Genomic DNA, 18,473 nt, shown 5'->3' on the forward strand with positions numbered 1-18,473 from the left:
TCGCCGTCGCCCAAGTGTTTCTGGCTATTGTGCTAAGCTAATATAACGCTACATTTTTTTCCCGCTGTAAAACACTTAATAAATCGGAAATATTGGTTGGAATCACAAGATGCCTGTCTTTCATTTGCTGTACACTATGTATTTTTCAGAAATGTTTTATGATGAGTAATTAGGTATTTGACGTTGGTGTCTGTAAGTTTTATGGCTGCTTTCGGTGCAATTTCTGACTGTAGCTGCAATGTAAACTATGATTTATACCTGAAATATGCACATTTTTCTAACAAAACATATGCTATATAATAAATATGTTATCAGACTGTCATCTGGTGAAGTTGTTTCTTGGTTAGTGGCTATTTATATCTTTATTTGGTCGAATTTGTGATAGCTACTGATGGAGTAAAAAACTGTTGGAGTAAAAAAAGTGGTGTCTTTTGCTAACGTGGTTAGCTAATAGATTTACATATTGTGTCTTCCCTGTAAAGCATTTTAAAAATCGGACATGTTGGCTATATTCACAAGATGTGTACCTTTCATATGCTGTATTGGACTTGTTAATGTGTGAAAGTTAAATATTAAAAAAAATATATATATTTTGAATTTCGCGCCCTGCACTTGAGCTGGCTGTTGTCATAAGTGTACCGCCGTCGGGCTTGCAGCCAGAAGAAGTTAACAAGAAGTTAAAAACATCCTAATGATTGATTCAGTACTTAGTTTGACATGTTTCTTCGACCGGTAATATCACATTTTGAAGTTTTTGTCCGATATAAAGCTGACCAGAATTAGCGTTTGGACATTACCAAACGCGCTAACCATTGGACATAAATAACGGATTTTTTCGAACAAAACAAACATTTATTGTGGACCTGGGATTCCTGGTGTGCTTTCTGATGTAGATCATCAAAGGTAATGGAATATTTATCATGTAATTTCTTGTTTATGGTGACGCCATCTTTGCAGCTGTGGTATGTTGCTTTTGAGCGCCGTCTCAGATTATAGCGTGTATTTCTTTTTCCGTAAAGTTTTTTTGAAATCTGACATAGCGGTTGCATTAAGGAGAGGTATATCTATAATTCAATGTGTATAACTTGTATTATGATCTATATTTATGATGAGTATTTCTGTTGAAACGATGGGCGATGCAAAGTCACTGTAACGGCTTTCTTCCTGGGGTGAAGGAGAGGACCAAAATGCAGCGCGGCTATTGTTCAACATGATTTAATAAAGAAGAGACAATAACGTGAACACTATACAAAATACAAAATAACAAATGTGAAAACCGAGACAGTCCTATCTGGTGCAGAACACAAAGACAGAAGACAACCACCCACAATCCCCAACACAAATCAAGCCACCTATATATGATTCTCAATCAGGGACAACGATTGACAGCTGCCTCTGATTGAGAACCATATTAGGCTGAACACAGAAACAGACAAACTAGACACACAACATAGAATGCCCACCCAGCTCACGTCCTAACCAACACTAAAACAAGCAACACACATAAGAACTATGTCCAGGACGTGACAGTACCCCCCTCCTGAGGTGCGGACTCCGAACGCACCCCTAAATCTCAAAGGGAGGGTCTGGGTGGGCATCTGTCCGCGGTGGCAGCTCTGGCGCAGGACGAGGACACCACTCCACCATTGTCTTTGTCCCCCTCCTTAGCGTCCTTTGAGTGGCGACCCTCGCCCCCGACCCTGGTCTAGGAACCTTCACAAAGGTCCCCCCTAGATAGAGGAGACAGCTCAGGACAGAGAGGTAGCTCAGGACAGAGAGGTAGCTCAGGACAGAGAGGTAGCTCAGGACAGAGAGGTAGCTCAGGACAGAGAGGTAGCTCAGGACAGAGGGGCAACTCTGGACTGAAGGGCAGCTCCGGACTAATGGCAGCTCATGACTGGAGGGCAGCTCATGACTGGAGGGCAGCTCATGACTGGAGGACAGCTCATGACTGGAGGGCAGCTCATGACTGGCGGGCAGGTCATGACTGGAGGGCAGGTCATGACTGGAGGGCAGCTCATGACTGGAAAGCAGCTCATGACTGGAAGGCAGCTCATGACTGGAAGGCAGCTCATGACTGGCTGGCGGCTCATGACTGGCTGGCGGCTCTGGCAGCTCCTGACTGGCTCGCGGCTCTGGCAGCTCATGACTGGCTGGCGGCTCTGGCAGCTCATGACTGGCTGGCGGCTCTGGCAGCTCCTGACTGGCTGGCGGCTCTGGCAGCTCCTGACTGGCTGGCGTCTCTGGCGGCTCCTGACTTGCTGGCGGCTCTGGCGGCTCCTGACTGACGGACGGCTCTAGTGGCTCCTGACTGACGAATGGCTCTGACGGCTCGGGACAGACGGATGGCTCAGATGGCGCTGGGCAGACGGATGGCTCAGATGGCGCTGGGCAGACGGATGGCTCAGATGGCGCTGGGCAGACGGATGGCTCAGATGACGCTTGGCAGACGGATGGCTCAGATGGCGCCGGGCAGACGGATGGCTCAGATGGCGCTGGGCAGACGGATGGCTCAGATGGTGCTGGGCAGACGGATGGCTCAGATGGCGCTGGGCAGACGACCGACTCTGACCTGCTGAGGCGCACAGTAGGCCTGGTGCGTGGTGCCAGAACTGGTGGTACCGGACTGGAGACACGCACCTCAAGGCTAGTGCGGGGGGCAGGAACAGGGCACACTGGAATCTCGAGGCGCACAGGAGGCTTGATGCGTGGTGCCGGAACTGGAGGTACTGGGCTGGAGACACGCACCACAGGGAGAGTGCGTGGAGGAGGAACAGGGCTCTGGAGACACACTGGTAGCCTGGTGCGTGGTGTAGGCACTGGTGGTACTGGGCTGGAGACACGCACCACAGGGAGAGTGCGTGGAGGAGGAACAGGGTTCTGGAGACGCACTGGAGGCTTGGTGCGTGGTGCCAGAACTGGAGGTACTGGGCTGGGGCGGGAAGGTGGCGCCGGATATACCGGACCGTGCAGGCATACTGGCTCCCTTGAGCACCGAGCCTGTCCAACCTTACCTGGTTGTATGCTCCCCGTAGCCCGACCAGTGCGGGGAGGTGGAATAACCCGCACTGGGCTATGTTTGCGAACCGGGGACACCATGCGTAAGGCTGGTGCCATGTATGCCGGCCCGAGGAGACGCACTGGAGACCAGACGCGTTGAGCCGGCTTCATGGCACCTGACTCAATGCCCAATCTATCCCTACCAGTGCGGGGAGGTGGAATAAACCGCACCGGGCTAAGCACACGTACAGGAGACACCGTGCGCTCTTCCGCATAACACGGTGTCTGCCCGTACTCCCGCTCTCCATGGTAATCACACACCTCAGGGCGAGTACCGTGTATACTACCCCAAACCAACATCTCTCTCTCTTCGCTCTCCTCCAATATCACCAACAACTCATCAAATGTCTCATAATCTCCCATCCTTTCACTTTCCTCCAATCTGTCCAATAACTCCTCCACATTCTCCGATTCGTACCATAATTTAGCCAACTGCTCCTTATGGTAAGCACGGGGAACTGGCTCAAGTCTCCCACTTGACCCAGCCACACTCCCCGTGTGCGCCCCCCAAGAATTTTTTGGGGGAGCCTCTCGGGCTTCCAACCACTCTGCCTTGCTAGCTCCTGCTGCTGCTGCTGCCGCTGCTTCCCGTAGCCACACTGCTTAGTCCGAGTTTGGTGGGTGGTTCTGTAACGGCTTTCTTCCTGGGGTGAAGGAGAGGACCAAAATGCAGCGCGGCTATTGTTCAACATGATTTAACCTGTTGGGGATGGGGGCGCTGTTTAGACTATTTATGCTAATTTGGCTAATTTTTTAAACGGCTTCCCACAAAATCCTTGATCGTACAATATGCATATTATTATTATTATTGGATAGAAAACAGTCTATAGTTTCTATAGGAGTTGAAATTTTGTCTCTAAGTGGAACAGAGCCCATTCTACAGCAATTTCCCTGACATGGAGTCAGATTTGAGAAATGTTGGCCACTCTTCTGAAGTCAGTTATAAGGGCACTGTCGTTGCTATGACTATACGGACACTTCTTACGTCTTCCCCTGGATGCCTTTACGTGATGACGATTCCAACGGGGTCGATTGCGCGTTCACAGGCCCTACAAATGAAAAAACCCTGTAGCTAGCAAGTCTTTTCTTGCTGCGTAACGCGCGTGGAGGACACCGACCCTCTCCTGTTCCAAGCTTTAGTTTAGCCTGTTATATTTCTCCGGTCATCTTTTCACTCGTTATAGGAGTTAAAAACATCATAAGGTAGTTAATTTAAAGCGTTTTATAGCAATTTATATCCGTTTAGTGCGATTTTGGGACATTTATTTTTGCAACGATGTGAAAAGTTGGGCACGCTTTTCAGTTCATCCCGAACGCAGTTGACATTTCCACATGGCAAGAGGACAGCTTTCCACCAAAAGACGATTTCTCCCAAGAAAGGATCCTTTGCCCAAGATACCGATGGAAGAACAGCTCAAGGTAGGACATTTTTATTATGATAAATCGTGTTTCTGTCGAAACATTTTAGTGGCTTAGGACGCCATGTTTTTTGACGTAGCTTCGCTTGGCGCAAACTGTATTGAAAAGTAAGGATAAATTAAAAAATGTAATAACGCAATTGTATTAAGAATTAAATTGTCTATCAATCCCTGTCCACCCTATATTTTTTAGTCACGTTTATGAGTATTTATGTATAAGAGTAGATCACTGTCTAAGTGGCGCAAGGACTTTTTCTTTACCAGCTTGTCTACATTTCACATTGTCTAACCATGATTTTGGTGGCTAAATATAAACATTTTCGATCAAACTGTATATGCATGTTGTAATGTGATGTTACAGGAGTGTCATCGGAAGAATTCTGAGAAGGTTAGTGAAAAAATTAATATCTTTTGGCGATGTTGACTTTTATCGCTCACTTTGGCTAGAATCAATGCTGGGCTGCTAATTGCTATGTGCTAAGCTAATATAACGATTTATTGTGTTTTCGCTGTAAGACACTTAGAAAATCTGAAATATTGTCTGTATTCACAGGATCTGTGTCTTTCGATTCGTGTATGCTGTGTATTTTTACGAAATGTTTGATGATTAGTAGTTAGGTAAACACGTTGCTCATTGTAATTATTCTAGTCCATTTGTGATGGTGGGTGCAATTGTAAACTATGCCATCTACCTGAAATATGCACTTTTTTCTAACAAAACCTATCCCATACCATAAATATGTTATCAGACTGTCATCTAATGAGTTTTTTTGTTGGTTAGGGGCTATAAATATCTTAGTTTAGCCGAATTGGTGATGGCTACTGGTGTTGGTGGACAAATAAAAGATGGTGGATTATGCTAATGTGTTTTTAGGTAATAGATGTACATCTTTACATATTGTGTCTTCCCTGTAAAACATTTTAAAAATCGGAAATGTTGACTGGATTCACAAGATCTGTGTCTTTCATTAGCTGTATTGGACTTTAATGTGTGAAAGTTAAATATTTTAAAAAAATATTTTTTTTGAATTTCGCGGCACTGGTTTTTCAGTGGGGGGGGGGGGTGTGCCGCTAGCGCCACGCTGATCCTAGACAGGTTAATAAAGAAGAGACAATAACGTGAACACTATACAAAATACAAAATAACAAATGTGAAAACCGAGACAGTCCTATCTGGTGCAGAACACAAAGACAGAAGACAACCACCCACAATCCCCAACACAAAACAAGCCACCTATATATGATTCTCAATCGGGGACAACGATTGACAGCTGCCTCTGATTGAGAACCATATTAGGCTGAACACAGAAAGAGACAAACTAGACACACAACATAGAATGACCACCCAGCTCACATCCTGACCAACACTAAAACAAGCAACACACATAAGAACTATGGTCAGGACGTGACAGTCACTTGATGTTTTTGCAACTAGTGAATCTAGTCGCCTCAATGTAAACTCAGATTTTTTGATATAAATATGAATTTAATCAAACAAAACATGCATGTATTGTGTAACATGAAGTCCTATGAGTGTCATCTGATGAAAATAATCGAAGGCTAGTGATTAATTTTGTCTCTATTCTTGTTTTTGTGAAGTTCTCTTTAGCTGGAAAAAATGGCAATGCTTATTGTGGTTTTGTGGTGACCTAACATAATCGTTTGTAGTGCTTTCGCTGAAAAGCCTATTTGAAATCGGACACTTTGGTGGGATTAACTTCTTCTGGCTGCAAGCCCGAGGCCGGCCACTATATGACAAAAACCACTTCAAGAGCAGGGCGCGAAATTCAAAATATATTTTTTTGAAATATTTAGCTTTCACAAGTTAACAAGTCCAATACAGCAAATGAAAGGTACACATCTTGTGAATCCAGCCAACATGTCCGATTTTTAAAATGTTTTACAGCGAAAACAGCACGTATATTTATGTTAGCTCACCACCAAATACAAAAAAGGACAGACATTTTTCACAGCACAGGTAGCATGCACAAAGCCAACCTAACTAACCAAGAACCAACCAAACTAACCAACAAACAACTTCATCAGATGACAGTCTTATAACATGTTATTCAATAAATCTATGTTTTGTTCGAAAAATGTGCATATTTCAAGTATAAATCATAGTTGACATTGCAGCTACAATCAGAAATTGCACCGAAAGCAGACAGACTAATTACAGACACCAACGCCAAATACCTAAATACTCATCATAAAACATTTCTGAAAAATACATAGTGTACAGCAAATGAAAGACAGGCATCTTGTGATTCCAGCCAATATTTCCGATTTATTAAGTGTTTTATAGCGAAAACACAATATAGCGTTATATTAGCTTACCACAATAGCCAGAAACACAAGCCATTTCCCAGTAGCAAAAGTTAGCGATCGTAACAAACAAGCAAAAGATATATAATTTTTGACTAACCTTGATATACTTCATCAGATGACAGTCCTATAACATCAGGTTATACATACACTTATGTTTTGTTCGAAAATGTGCATATTTAGAGCTGAAATCAGTGGTTATACATTGTGCTAACGTAGCTACTTTTTCCCACAACGTCCGGATATTAGACACTTTTTCTGACACACATATTCTGACCAAATAGCTATTCATAAACATAACTAAAAAATGCATGTTGTATAGGAAATGATAGATCCATTAGTTCTTAACTTTTACTGCCTCAGAAACCCGGATCCGGGAGCACCCCCCACCACCCCCCCACTGACTAGCATAGCTAGCATAGCGTCACAAGTAAATTGTAGCTTCTAAATATCATTAGACCTATATCCATCCTGCCCTGCCTAGCTAAGGTCTTCGAAAGCCAAGTCAACAAACAGATCACTGACCATCTCGAATCCCACCGTACCTTCTCCACTGTGCAATCCGGTTTCCGAGCCGGTCATGGGTGCACCTCAGCCACGGTCAAGGTACTAAACGATATTATAACCGCCATCGATAAAAGACATTACTGTGCAGCCGTCTTCATCGACCTGGCCAAGGCTTTCGACTCTGTCAATCACCATATTCTTATCGGCAGACTCAATAGCCTCGGTTTTTCTAATGACTGCCTTGCCTGGTTCACCAACTACTTTGCAGACAGAGTTCAGTGTGTCAAATCGGAGGGCATGTTGTCCGGTCCTCTGGCAGTCTCTATGGGGGTACCACAGGGTTCAATTCTCGGGCCGACTCTTTTCTCTGTATACATCAATGATGTTGCTCTTGCTGCGGGCGATTCCCTGATCCACCTCTACGCAGACGACACCATTCTGTATTCTTCCGGCCCTTCCCTGGACACTGTGCTAACTAACCTCCAAACGAGCTTCAATGCCATACAACACTCCTTCCGTGGCCTCCAACTGCTCTTAAATGCTAGTAAAACCAAATGCATGCTTTTCAACCGTTCGCTGCCTGCACCCGCACGCCCGACTAGCATCACCACCCTGGACGGTTCCGACCTAGAATATGTGGACATCTATAAGTACCTAGGTGTCTGGCTAGACTGCAAACTCTCCTTCCAGACTCATATCAAACATCTCCAATCCAAAATCAAATCTAGAGTCGGCTTTCTATTCCGGAACAAAGCCTCCTTCACTCACGCCGCCAAACTTACCCTAGTAAAACTGACTATCCTACCGATCCTCGACTTCGGCGATGTCATCTACAAAATAGCTTCCAATACTCTACTCAGCAAACTGGATGTAGTTTATCACAGTGCCATCTGTTTTGTTACTAAAGCACCTTATACGACCCACCACTGCGACCTGTATGCCCTAGTCGGCTGGCCCTCGCTACATGTTCGTCGTCAGACCCACTGGCTCCAGGTCATCTACAAGGCTATGGTAGGTAAAGTGCCGCCTTATCTCAGTTCACTGGTCACGATGGCTACACCCACCCGTAGCACGCGCTCCAGCAGGTGTATCTCACTGATCATCCCTAAAGCCAAAACCTAATTTGGACGCCTTACCTTCCAGTTCTCTGCTGCCTGCGACTGGAACGAATTGCAAAAATCTCTGAAGTTGGAGACTTTTATCTCCCTCAACAACTTTAAAAATCTGCTATCCGAGCAGCTAACCGATCGCTGCAGCTGTACATAGTCCATCTGTAAACTACCCACCCAATTTACCTACCTCACCCCCATACTGCTTTTATTTATTTACTTTTCTGCTCTTTTGCACACCAGTATCTCTTCTTGCACATGATCATCTGATGATTTATCACTCCAGTGTTAATCTGCTAAATTGTAATTATTCGATTTATTGCCTACCTCATGCCTTTTGCACACATTGTATATAGATTCTCTTTTTCCTACCATGTTATTGACTTGTTTATTGTTTACTCCATGTGTAACTCTGTGTTGTTGTCTGTTCACACTGCTATGCTTTATCTTGGCCAGGTCGCAGTTGCAAATGAGAACTTGTTCTCAACTAGCCTACCTGGTTAACCTGTCTAGGATCAGCGTGGCGCTAGCGGCACACCCCCCCCCCCCCACTGAAAAACCAGTGCCGCGAAATTCAAAAAAAATATTTTTTTTAAATATTTAACTTTCACACATTAAAGTCCAATACAGCTAATGAAAGACACAGATCTTGTGAATCCAGTCAACATTTCCGATTTTTAAAATGTTTTACAGGGAAGACACAATATGTAAAGATGTACATCTATTACCTAAAAACACATTAGCATAATCCACCATCTTTTATTTGTCCACCAACACCAGTAGCCATCACCAATTCGGCTAAACTAAGATATTTATAGCCCCTAACCAACAAAAAAACTCATTAGATGACAGTCTGATAACATATTTATGGTATGGGATAGGTTTTGTTAGAAAAAAGTGCATATTTCAGGTAGATGGCATAGTTTACAATTGCACCCACCGTCACAAATGGACTAGAATAATTACAATGAGCAACGTGTTTACCTAACTACTAATCATCAAACATTTCGTAAAAATACACAGCATACACGAATCGAAAGACACAGATCCTGTGAATACAGACAATATTTCAGATTTTCTAAGTGTCTTACAGCGAAAACACAATAAATCGTTATATTAGCTTAGCACATAGCAATTAGCAGCCCAGCATTGATTCTAGCCAAAGTGAGCGATAAAAGTCAACATCGCCAAAAGATATTAATTTTTTCACTAACCTTCTCAGAATTCTTCCGATGACACTCCTGTAACATCACATTACAACATGCATATACAGTTTGATCGAAAATGTTTATATTTAGCCACCAAAATCATGGTTAGACAATGTGAAATGTAGACAAGCTGGTAAAGAAAAAGTCCTTGCGCCACTTAGACAGTGATCTACTCTTATACATAAATACTCATAAACGTGACTAAAAAATATAGGGTGGACAGGGATTGATAGACAATTTAATTCTTAATACAATTGCGTTATTACATTTTTTTATTTATAATTACTTTTCAATACAATTTGCGCCAAGCGAAGCTACGTCAAAAAACATGGCGTCCTAAGCCACTAAAATGTTTCGACAGAAACACGATTTATCATAATAAAAATGTCCTACCTTGAGCTGTTCTTCCATCAGTATCTTGGGCAAAGGATCCTTTCTTGGGAGAAATCGTCTTTTGGTGGAAAGCTGTCCTCTTGCCATGTGGAAATGTCAACTGCGTTCGGGATGAACTGAAAAGCGTGCCCAACTTTTCACATCGTTGCAAAAATAAATGTCCCAAAATCGCACTAAACGGATATAAATTGCTATAAAACGCTTTAAATTAACTACCTTATGATGTTTTTAACTCCTATAACGAGTGAAAAGATGACCGGAGAAATATAACAGGCTAAACTAACGCTTGGAACAGGAGCGGGTCGGTGTCCAGCACGCGCGTTACGCAGCAAGGAAAGACTTGCTAGCTACAGGGTTTTTTGATTTATAGGGCCTGTGAACACGCAATCGACCCCATTGGAATCGTCATCACGTAAAGGCATCCAGGGGAAGACGTAAGAAGTGTCCGTATAGTCATAGCAATGACAGTGCCCTTTTAACTGACTTCAGAAGAGTGGCCAACATTTCTCAAATCTGACTCCATGTCAGGGAAATTGCTGTAGAATGGGCTCTGTTCCACTTAGAGACAAAATTTCAACTCCTATAGAAACTATAGACTGTTTTCTATCCAATAATAATAATAATATGCATATTGTACGATCAAGGATTTTGTGGGAAGCCGTTTCAAAAATTTGCCAAATTAGCATAAATAGTCTAAACAGCGCCCCCATCCCCAACAGGTTAAATAAAGGTGAAATAAAAAAATAAAAAAATAAATAAATTAAATCACAAGTCCAAGACACCTAATGAAAGATACAGAACTTGTGAATAAAGCCACCATTTCAGATTTTTAAAATGTTTTACAGGGAAGACAAAATATGTAAATCTATTAGCTAACCACGTTAGCAAAAGACACCATCTTTCTTTGTCCATCATTTTTTCTCAACACCAGTAGCTATCACCAATTCGGCCAAATAAAGATATTGATAACCACTAACCAAGAAAAAAACTCATCAGATGACAGTCTGATAACATATTTATGGTATAGGATAGGTTTTGTTAGAAAAATGTGCATATTTCATGTATAAATCATAGTTTACAATTGCACCCACCATCACAACTCGACTAGAATAAATACACAGAGCAACGTGTATTACCTAATTACTAATCATAAAACATTTCTTAAAAATACACAGCTCACAGCAATGGAAAGACACAGATCTTGTGAATTCAGACAATATTTCAGATGTTCTAAGTGTTTTACAGCGAAAACACAATAAATCGTTATATTAGCATACCACATGTGCAAACGTTAAAAGAGCATTGATTCTAGCCAAAGAGAGCGATAACGTAATCATCGCCAAAATATATTAATTTTTTCACTAACCTTCTCAGAATTCTTCAGATGACACTCCTGTAACATCATATTACAACATACATATAGAGTTTGTTCGAAAATGTGCATATTTAGCCACCAAAATCATGGTTAGACAATGAGAAAAGTAGCCCAGCTGGTCAGAAAATGTCGTGCGCCATATTAGACAGTGATCTAGTCTTATACATAAATACTCATAAACTTGACAAAAAAATACAGGGTGGACAGCGATTGATAGACAATTTAATTCTTAATACAATCGCTGAATTACATTTTTTAAATTATCCTTACTTTTCAATACAGGTTGCGCCAAGCGAAGCTATACCAAACAAAATGGCGGCATAAGCGTTTAACATTTTTCGACAGAAACACGATTTATCATCATAAATTGTTCTTACTATGAGCTGTTCTTCCATCAGAATCTTGGGCATTGAATCCTTTCTTGGGTCTAATCGTCTTTTGGTCGAAAGCTGTCCTCTTGCCATGTGGAAATGCCCACTAACGTTCGGCATGAACTGGAAACGTGCCCAGCGGTTCAAAGTGTCTCAGAAAGAAATGCCTCAAAATCGCACTAAACGGATATAAATTGCTATAAAACGGTTTAAATTAACTACCTTATGATGTTTTTAACACCTATAACGAGTAAAAACATGACCGGAGAAATATTACTGGCTAAACAACAGGTTGGAAGGAGGCGAGTCCGACGTCCTTCGTGCGTAAGGCGCAGGCAGCAAAAGGCAGCTACTTCCGGTATTTGCTGTTTTATACAGGCCCTGATTGCGCAATCGACTCCATTCAAAGCGTCACCACGTACTGACACCCAGGGGAAGATGTAAGCAGTGTCTGTTTCTCCATAGCATTTACAGGGACCTTTAAACCGACCCCAGATCAGGGGCCAAGATGTCTGAAATCTGACTCCCTGTCATGAAAAGTGCTGTAGAAGGAGTTCTGTTTCACTCAGAGACAAAATTCCAACGGCTATAGAAACTAGAGAGTGTTTTCTATCCAATAATAATAATAATATGCATATTGTACGAGCAAGAATTGAGTACTAGGCAGTTTAATCTGTAGAGCAAATTATGCTAATGCTAAACAGCACCCCCTATAGTGGCAAAATTAATGAAATCGCTGTGTTAGAATTCTAAAAATAACTTCATTACGACATACAGCTTCGGTATAGCTAGAGAGTACCCAAAAGCTGGGCGCCAACGACTAGTTCACATGTACGACAGATATGTGAAATAGCATCATAAAATGTTTCCTACTTTTGCTGATCTTTCATCAGAATGTTGGACAAGGGGTCCTTTGTCAAGAACAATCATTGTTTGGATTTAGAACGGCCTCTTTCCCTCTTAGCAAGCACACTAGCCAAGTGGCACGAATCTCTCCATGTCAACAAACGGAAGAGAACGGAACACGGCAAAACTCCCGAAAAAATTTAAATAATCTTATGAAACTATATTGAAAAAACATACTTTACAATGATATGGTCACATGTATCAAATAAAATCAAAGCCGGAGATATATTGAGTAGCCAGGGGCAGTATTGAGTAGCCAGATAAAAGGTGCCCATTTCAAACGGCCTCGTACTCAATTCTTGCTCGTACAATATGCATATTATTATTACTATTGGATAGAAAACACTCTCTAGTTTCTAAAACTGTTTGAATTATATCTGTGAGTAAAACAGAACTCATTTGGCACAAACTTCCTGACCAGGAAGGGGAAAGTCATAAATTGAGGCTCTGTTCTAGGTCCTGCCTATAAATGGGCATGATACGTATTAGTATACATGCACGTCATACACCTTCCCCTGGATGTCAAGAGGCGGTGAGAGAAGAAATGGAGTGTTTATCTTGGTCTGAAGTGGAATAAAAGCTCTTGGAATGACGTGTCACCCATTTCCTGTTTTCAGGAAGGCGCGAGAAGGAACCGGGGATTGCCTTATGAAAAGCTTTCGTTATAGGCGACTACTATCTCCGGCTTTGATTTTATTTGATACATGTGACCATATCATCGTAAAGTATGTTTTTTCAACATAGTTTAATCTCACCTAACAATAGCAGCGATCAGGCTATATAAATCATTCCCCTATTTAATCATTGTGATGCCCTAAGATGTACAGAGTACTATCATTAAGCAAATAGTCTGCATCACTTTTGGCCTCACTGGCTACACTCTGCTTCACCCATGATCCTGGCTGCTTGTGTCCTCATCTCGTCCAAGACATTGCTCATTCATGTTTTACTGCAAACAATGTCACACTTATTTTTTTCTCTAACTAACAATCCATCTATATGTTCTCTGTTTCCCCCCCTATTGTACACCAGGCTGGTTTACCCTCTCTCCTCACCCAGGCTGATTCTCCTGGAAGGCCCACGATGGGTAGGAGCAGAGGTCAGATGGCCCCTGGGGGGCCCTGATACCTGTACCATGATCAGACACTCATTTCACTATGCCTGCTCCTCTGCTCAGCTTTTCTCCTTCTCTGGGGAGAGAGGCTGTATGCCTGGGCTGTTTAGGGCTCTGCCTAGCTCTCAGGTATGTTCTCCCATTCACGCTGAAAGAAAACCTCCCTTTTTAATTTGAACCTCCCTGAAAATACAATAAAGCCCTGAAGGAGAGACCTCTTCCACTGAGAGAAATATAGAGGTCTTCTCTTGTTGATGCTCTTTATTTGACAACAAATGGAAGGAGGAGAATGGAAGTGCTAGCTATTTTGAGGGCCGGGGAGAAAATTAAGTATTAGTTGTTCCCTATTAATCTCAAATGCAGGTCTTCATTAGGAAAATGCACACTGCTTTGCATAGGCCTTTTTGAGCAAGAGCACATTTCTACCTATATTCATTAAGCTCACGTCTGTTAGTGTTTTCTGGCGGTTCATGGCCATACAATAGAGCTTATATGTGAAATTGGCCTAATTTTAGAACTGAAATATAGATGTGCTAAACTGATTCCACCAAGCTGTAAAATATGATCTTCCTATAAAAAAAGTAAATTAACAAGTAATGAACTTCTGAACTGCCAATGAGCTCATAGCCATTAACACAATGTCTTCCTGGAGAAAACAAACATTCATTATTTTCATATTTGTCCATCTAAATCTTTTAGTAATATTCTATCTGAGAGGTCATTCAATCTTAACTTAGTTTCCCCTCTAGTCTATGCAACACATTTGTTTGTAACAGGGTACTGGTCTGAACATTATGTTCCTTCAAATATACTAAACAAAAATATAAACGCAACATGCAACAATTTCAAAGATTTTACTGGGTTACAATTCATATGAAATCAGTTCATATGAAATCAGTCAATTCAAATAAATGAATTAGGATCTAATCTATGGAGTTCACATGACTGAGCCGAGGCGGAGCCATGGATGGGACTGAGAGGACAAAGGCCCGGGACTCGGGAGCCACAGCCCACCCACTGGGGAGCCAGGCCCAGCCAGAGTTTTTCCCCTCAAAAGGGATTTATTACAGACAGAAATACTCCTCAATTTCATCAGCTGTCTTGGTAGCTGGTCTCAGACGATCCCACAGGTGAAGAAGCCGGATGTGGAGATCCTTGGCTGTTGTGGTTACACGTGGTGTACGATTGTGTGGCCGATTGGCCAAATTCTCTAAAACGATGTTGGTGGCAGCTTATGGTAGATGAATGAACATAAAATTCTCTGGCAACAGCTCTCGTGGACATTCCTGCAGTCAGCATGCCGATTGCATGTTCCCTCAAAACTTGAGACATCTATAGCATTGTGTTGTGTGACAAAACTGCACATTTTAGAGTGGCCTTGTATTGTGCCCAGCACAAGGTGCACATGTGTAATGATCATGCTGTTTAATCAGCTTCTTGATATGCCACACCTGTCAGGTGGATAGATTATCACAGCAAAGGAGAAATGCTCACTGACGGATGTTAACAAATTTGTGCACAAAATTTGAGAGAAATAATATTGTTGTGCGTATGGGAAATTTCTGGAATCTTTTATTTCAGCACATGAAACATGGGACCAACAGCAGGCCAACACTTTACATTCACTGAGATAACATCATAATGGCTAAAACTTCCTTTTAAAGTGGGTAGCTAGAAAGTAAACATTAAGGTATGAAAAGTTGTGATTTAAACTTACTTTGTGATTTAGTGCCTATAGACACTTTCTTTAGTAACGTTGCTATCTATGAATGTCAAACACAATGATGACCCATGTTCAAGAAACAGTCACAATACCTCACGATGGGTGGAGAAGAAGGTTTCATACATTTTGTAGGACAAAGTGTGCATTGAGTCTAACATATGATAATATCATCGTCATCATCATCATCAAAGCATGAATGCAGTGTTAACAAATATGAGTGTAATTTGTCAGTCTGCAATGCAGACAAGCAGGGCCTAATCATTGAGCCTATACCAGCCCCAGTAGCATGCGAGGCTACAGGTGTATTTCAAATCCAAGACCTGTCTCAAGAGGAGGAACATTTGCAGGTCTGACAACCAAGCATTGGAGAGTGCTCATTTCAAGAGCTGTCATTGAGATGACAAACAAAGCCATTTTTCCATTAAATAATACTTACAGTACATAAGAAATATCAGAAGATATTTCCTTTGTCCTCGGCTCTTTCCCTCCCATAGTTACAGCCCCTGTCTTCTTTTCACTTAGTGTGTGGATGCCTAATGGATCCTGCCCAGTATTATACATCCATGTTAATCTTTACAGATTGGCTGGTCCTCGGCTGCAAATCTAACTCTAAAGGAGAGGCTTGGGAATGTGCCAAAGACTTGTGTTAGTTTTCAATTGAGCTCCCGTGGGGATTGGAATCCTCCAGTATCGACCTGGCCCATTCCCCTTAATCATGACTCATGCCAGATGTCGTCAGCAGCCATAGAGATAGTGCCTACAGGTACTGGCCTTGGTATAATGTGGTGACCATTGAAAGACAGTACACATGATATGTAGAGAGTTGGTTGCCATTCATAAGGTTATTCAGTTAGGGCCCGATTACGACAAAAGATAAGTAGACTTAACATGGACTTAAGTCAATAAAACATGGACTTAATTAAACATGTGTTGACTTAAGACCATGACTGCAACAAACTGCAAAATCACTGAAGCTGGAGACTCTTATCTCCCTTACTAACTTCAAGCACCAGCTGTCAGAGCAGCTCACAGATCATTGCACCTGTACATAGCCCATCTGTAAATAGCCCATCCAACTACCCTCATCCCCAAACTGTACATATTTATTTATTTTGCTCCTTTGCACCCCAGTATCTCTACTTGCACATACATCTTCTGCACATCTATCACTCCAGTGTTTAATTGCTATATCGTAATTACCTCGCCACTATGTCCTATTTAATTGCCTTACCTCCCTTATCTTACCTCATTTGCACACACTGTACATATCCTTTTTTTCTACTGTATCATTGACTGTATGTTTGTTTATTCCATGTGTAACTCTGTGTTGTTGTATGTGTCGAACTGCTTTGCTTTATCTTGGCCAGGTCGCAGTTGTGAATGAGAACTTGTTCTCAATTGGCCTACCTGGTTAAATAAAGGTGAAATAAAAAAATGTTAAAAGTCAACGTATCTCAAGTCTGAATAGAGCCCTTAGTCTAAAGATGAGCAAGGTCCAGTGTGAATGTTCTATTGTCGTGTATCATATACTGTCTCTAGGACCAGGAGTTCTTTATGGTCAGGTCACGTGGCCAGGGAAAAACGCCTGATCATTGAAAGGAAAGAAATAAGGAAAGGTAGCATAGACAGAATCAAAAATAGAGAAATAAGGTAAGAGAATATTTTAAAGATGTGAGGGTCTACAGTAGCTCAAGATAATGCGCCTAGTGGATGTTGGGAAGAAAAAGGGAGCGGGGTGCCGGGAGCAGAGACTTACTCCATGGCTTTGTCCGAGGAAAACTAATTAACTGATGCATTCCATTCCATCAGGGTCTGGGGAACGATCCATCACACTCAGGGGGGGACCAAAAAATACACTACTCATGTAAATTAAACCCCCAGAGCGCCTCTGGTTTGGGACAGATAATTTTCCTTCACTTATTCATTGATTTTCCTTACCACTCTCTACCAATGGCGGGATCTGCCTTCCAGGACCTATATACTACGCGGTGTCAGAGGAAAGCCGAAAAAGTGTCAAAGACTCCAGTCACGAAGTCATAGACTGTTCTCTCTCCTACCGCACAGCAAATGAGGCCGGAGTGCCAAGTCTAGGACCAACTGGCTCCTTAATAGCTTCTACCCACAAGCCATAAGAATGCAGAACAGTTAATCCGGCCACCGGACAATTTACATTGACATCCCCTCTCCATTTGTTTTTTACACTGCTGCTACCCGCTGTTTATTATCTATGCATGGTCACTTCACTCCTACCTACATGTACAAATTACCTCGACTAACCTGTACCCCTGCACATTGACTAATTGTATATACTGTAGCCTCGTAGCTTTGTTATTAAATGCAAATTAATTACTTAAAAATCATACAATGTGATTTTCTGGATTTTCTTTTTAGACTCCGTCTCTCACAGTTGAAGTGTACCTATGATAAAAATTACAGACCTCTACATGCTTTGTAAGTAGGAAAACCTGCAAAATCAGCAGTGTCTCAAATACTTGTTCTCCCCACTGTACAACAACACAGAGTTACACATGGAATAAACAAACATACAGTCAATAATACAGTAGAAAAAGTCTATATACAGTATGTGCAAATGAGGTAAGATAAGGTAGGTAAGGCAATAAATAGTCCATGGTAGCAAAGTAATTACAATATAGGAATTAAACACTGGAATGGTACATGTGCAGAAGATGAATGTGCAAGTAGAGATACTGGGGTGCAAAGGAGCAAGATAAATAAATAAATACAGTACAGGGAGGAAGAAGTTGGATGTACTATTTACAGATGGGCTATGTACAGGTTTAATGATCTGTGAGCTGCTCTGACAGCTGGTGCTTAATGCTAGTGAGGGAGATATGTGTCTCCAGCTTCAGTGATTTTTGCAGTTCGTTCCAATCATTGGCAGCAGAGAACTGGAAGGAAAGTCGGCCAAAGGAAGAATTGGCTTTGGGGGTGACCAGTGAGACA

The sequence above is a fragment of the Salvelinus fontinalis genome, chromosome 9 (genome assembly GCF_029448725.1).
Source record: "Salvelinus fontinalis isolate EN_2023a chromosome 9, ASM2944872v1, whole genome shotgun sequence".
Classification (NCBI taxonomy): domain Eukaryota; kingdom Metazoa; phylum Chordata; class Actinopteri; order Salmoniformes; family Salmonidae; genus Salvelinus; species Salvelinus fontinalis.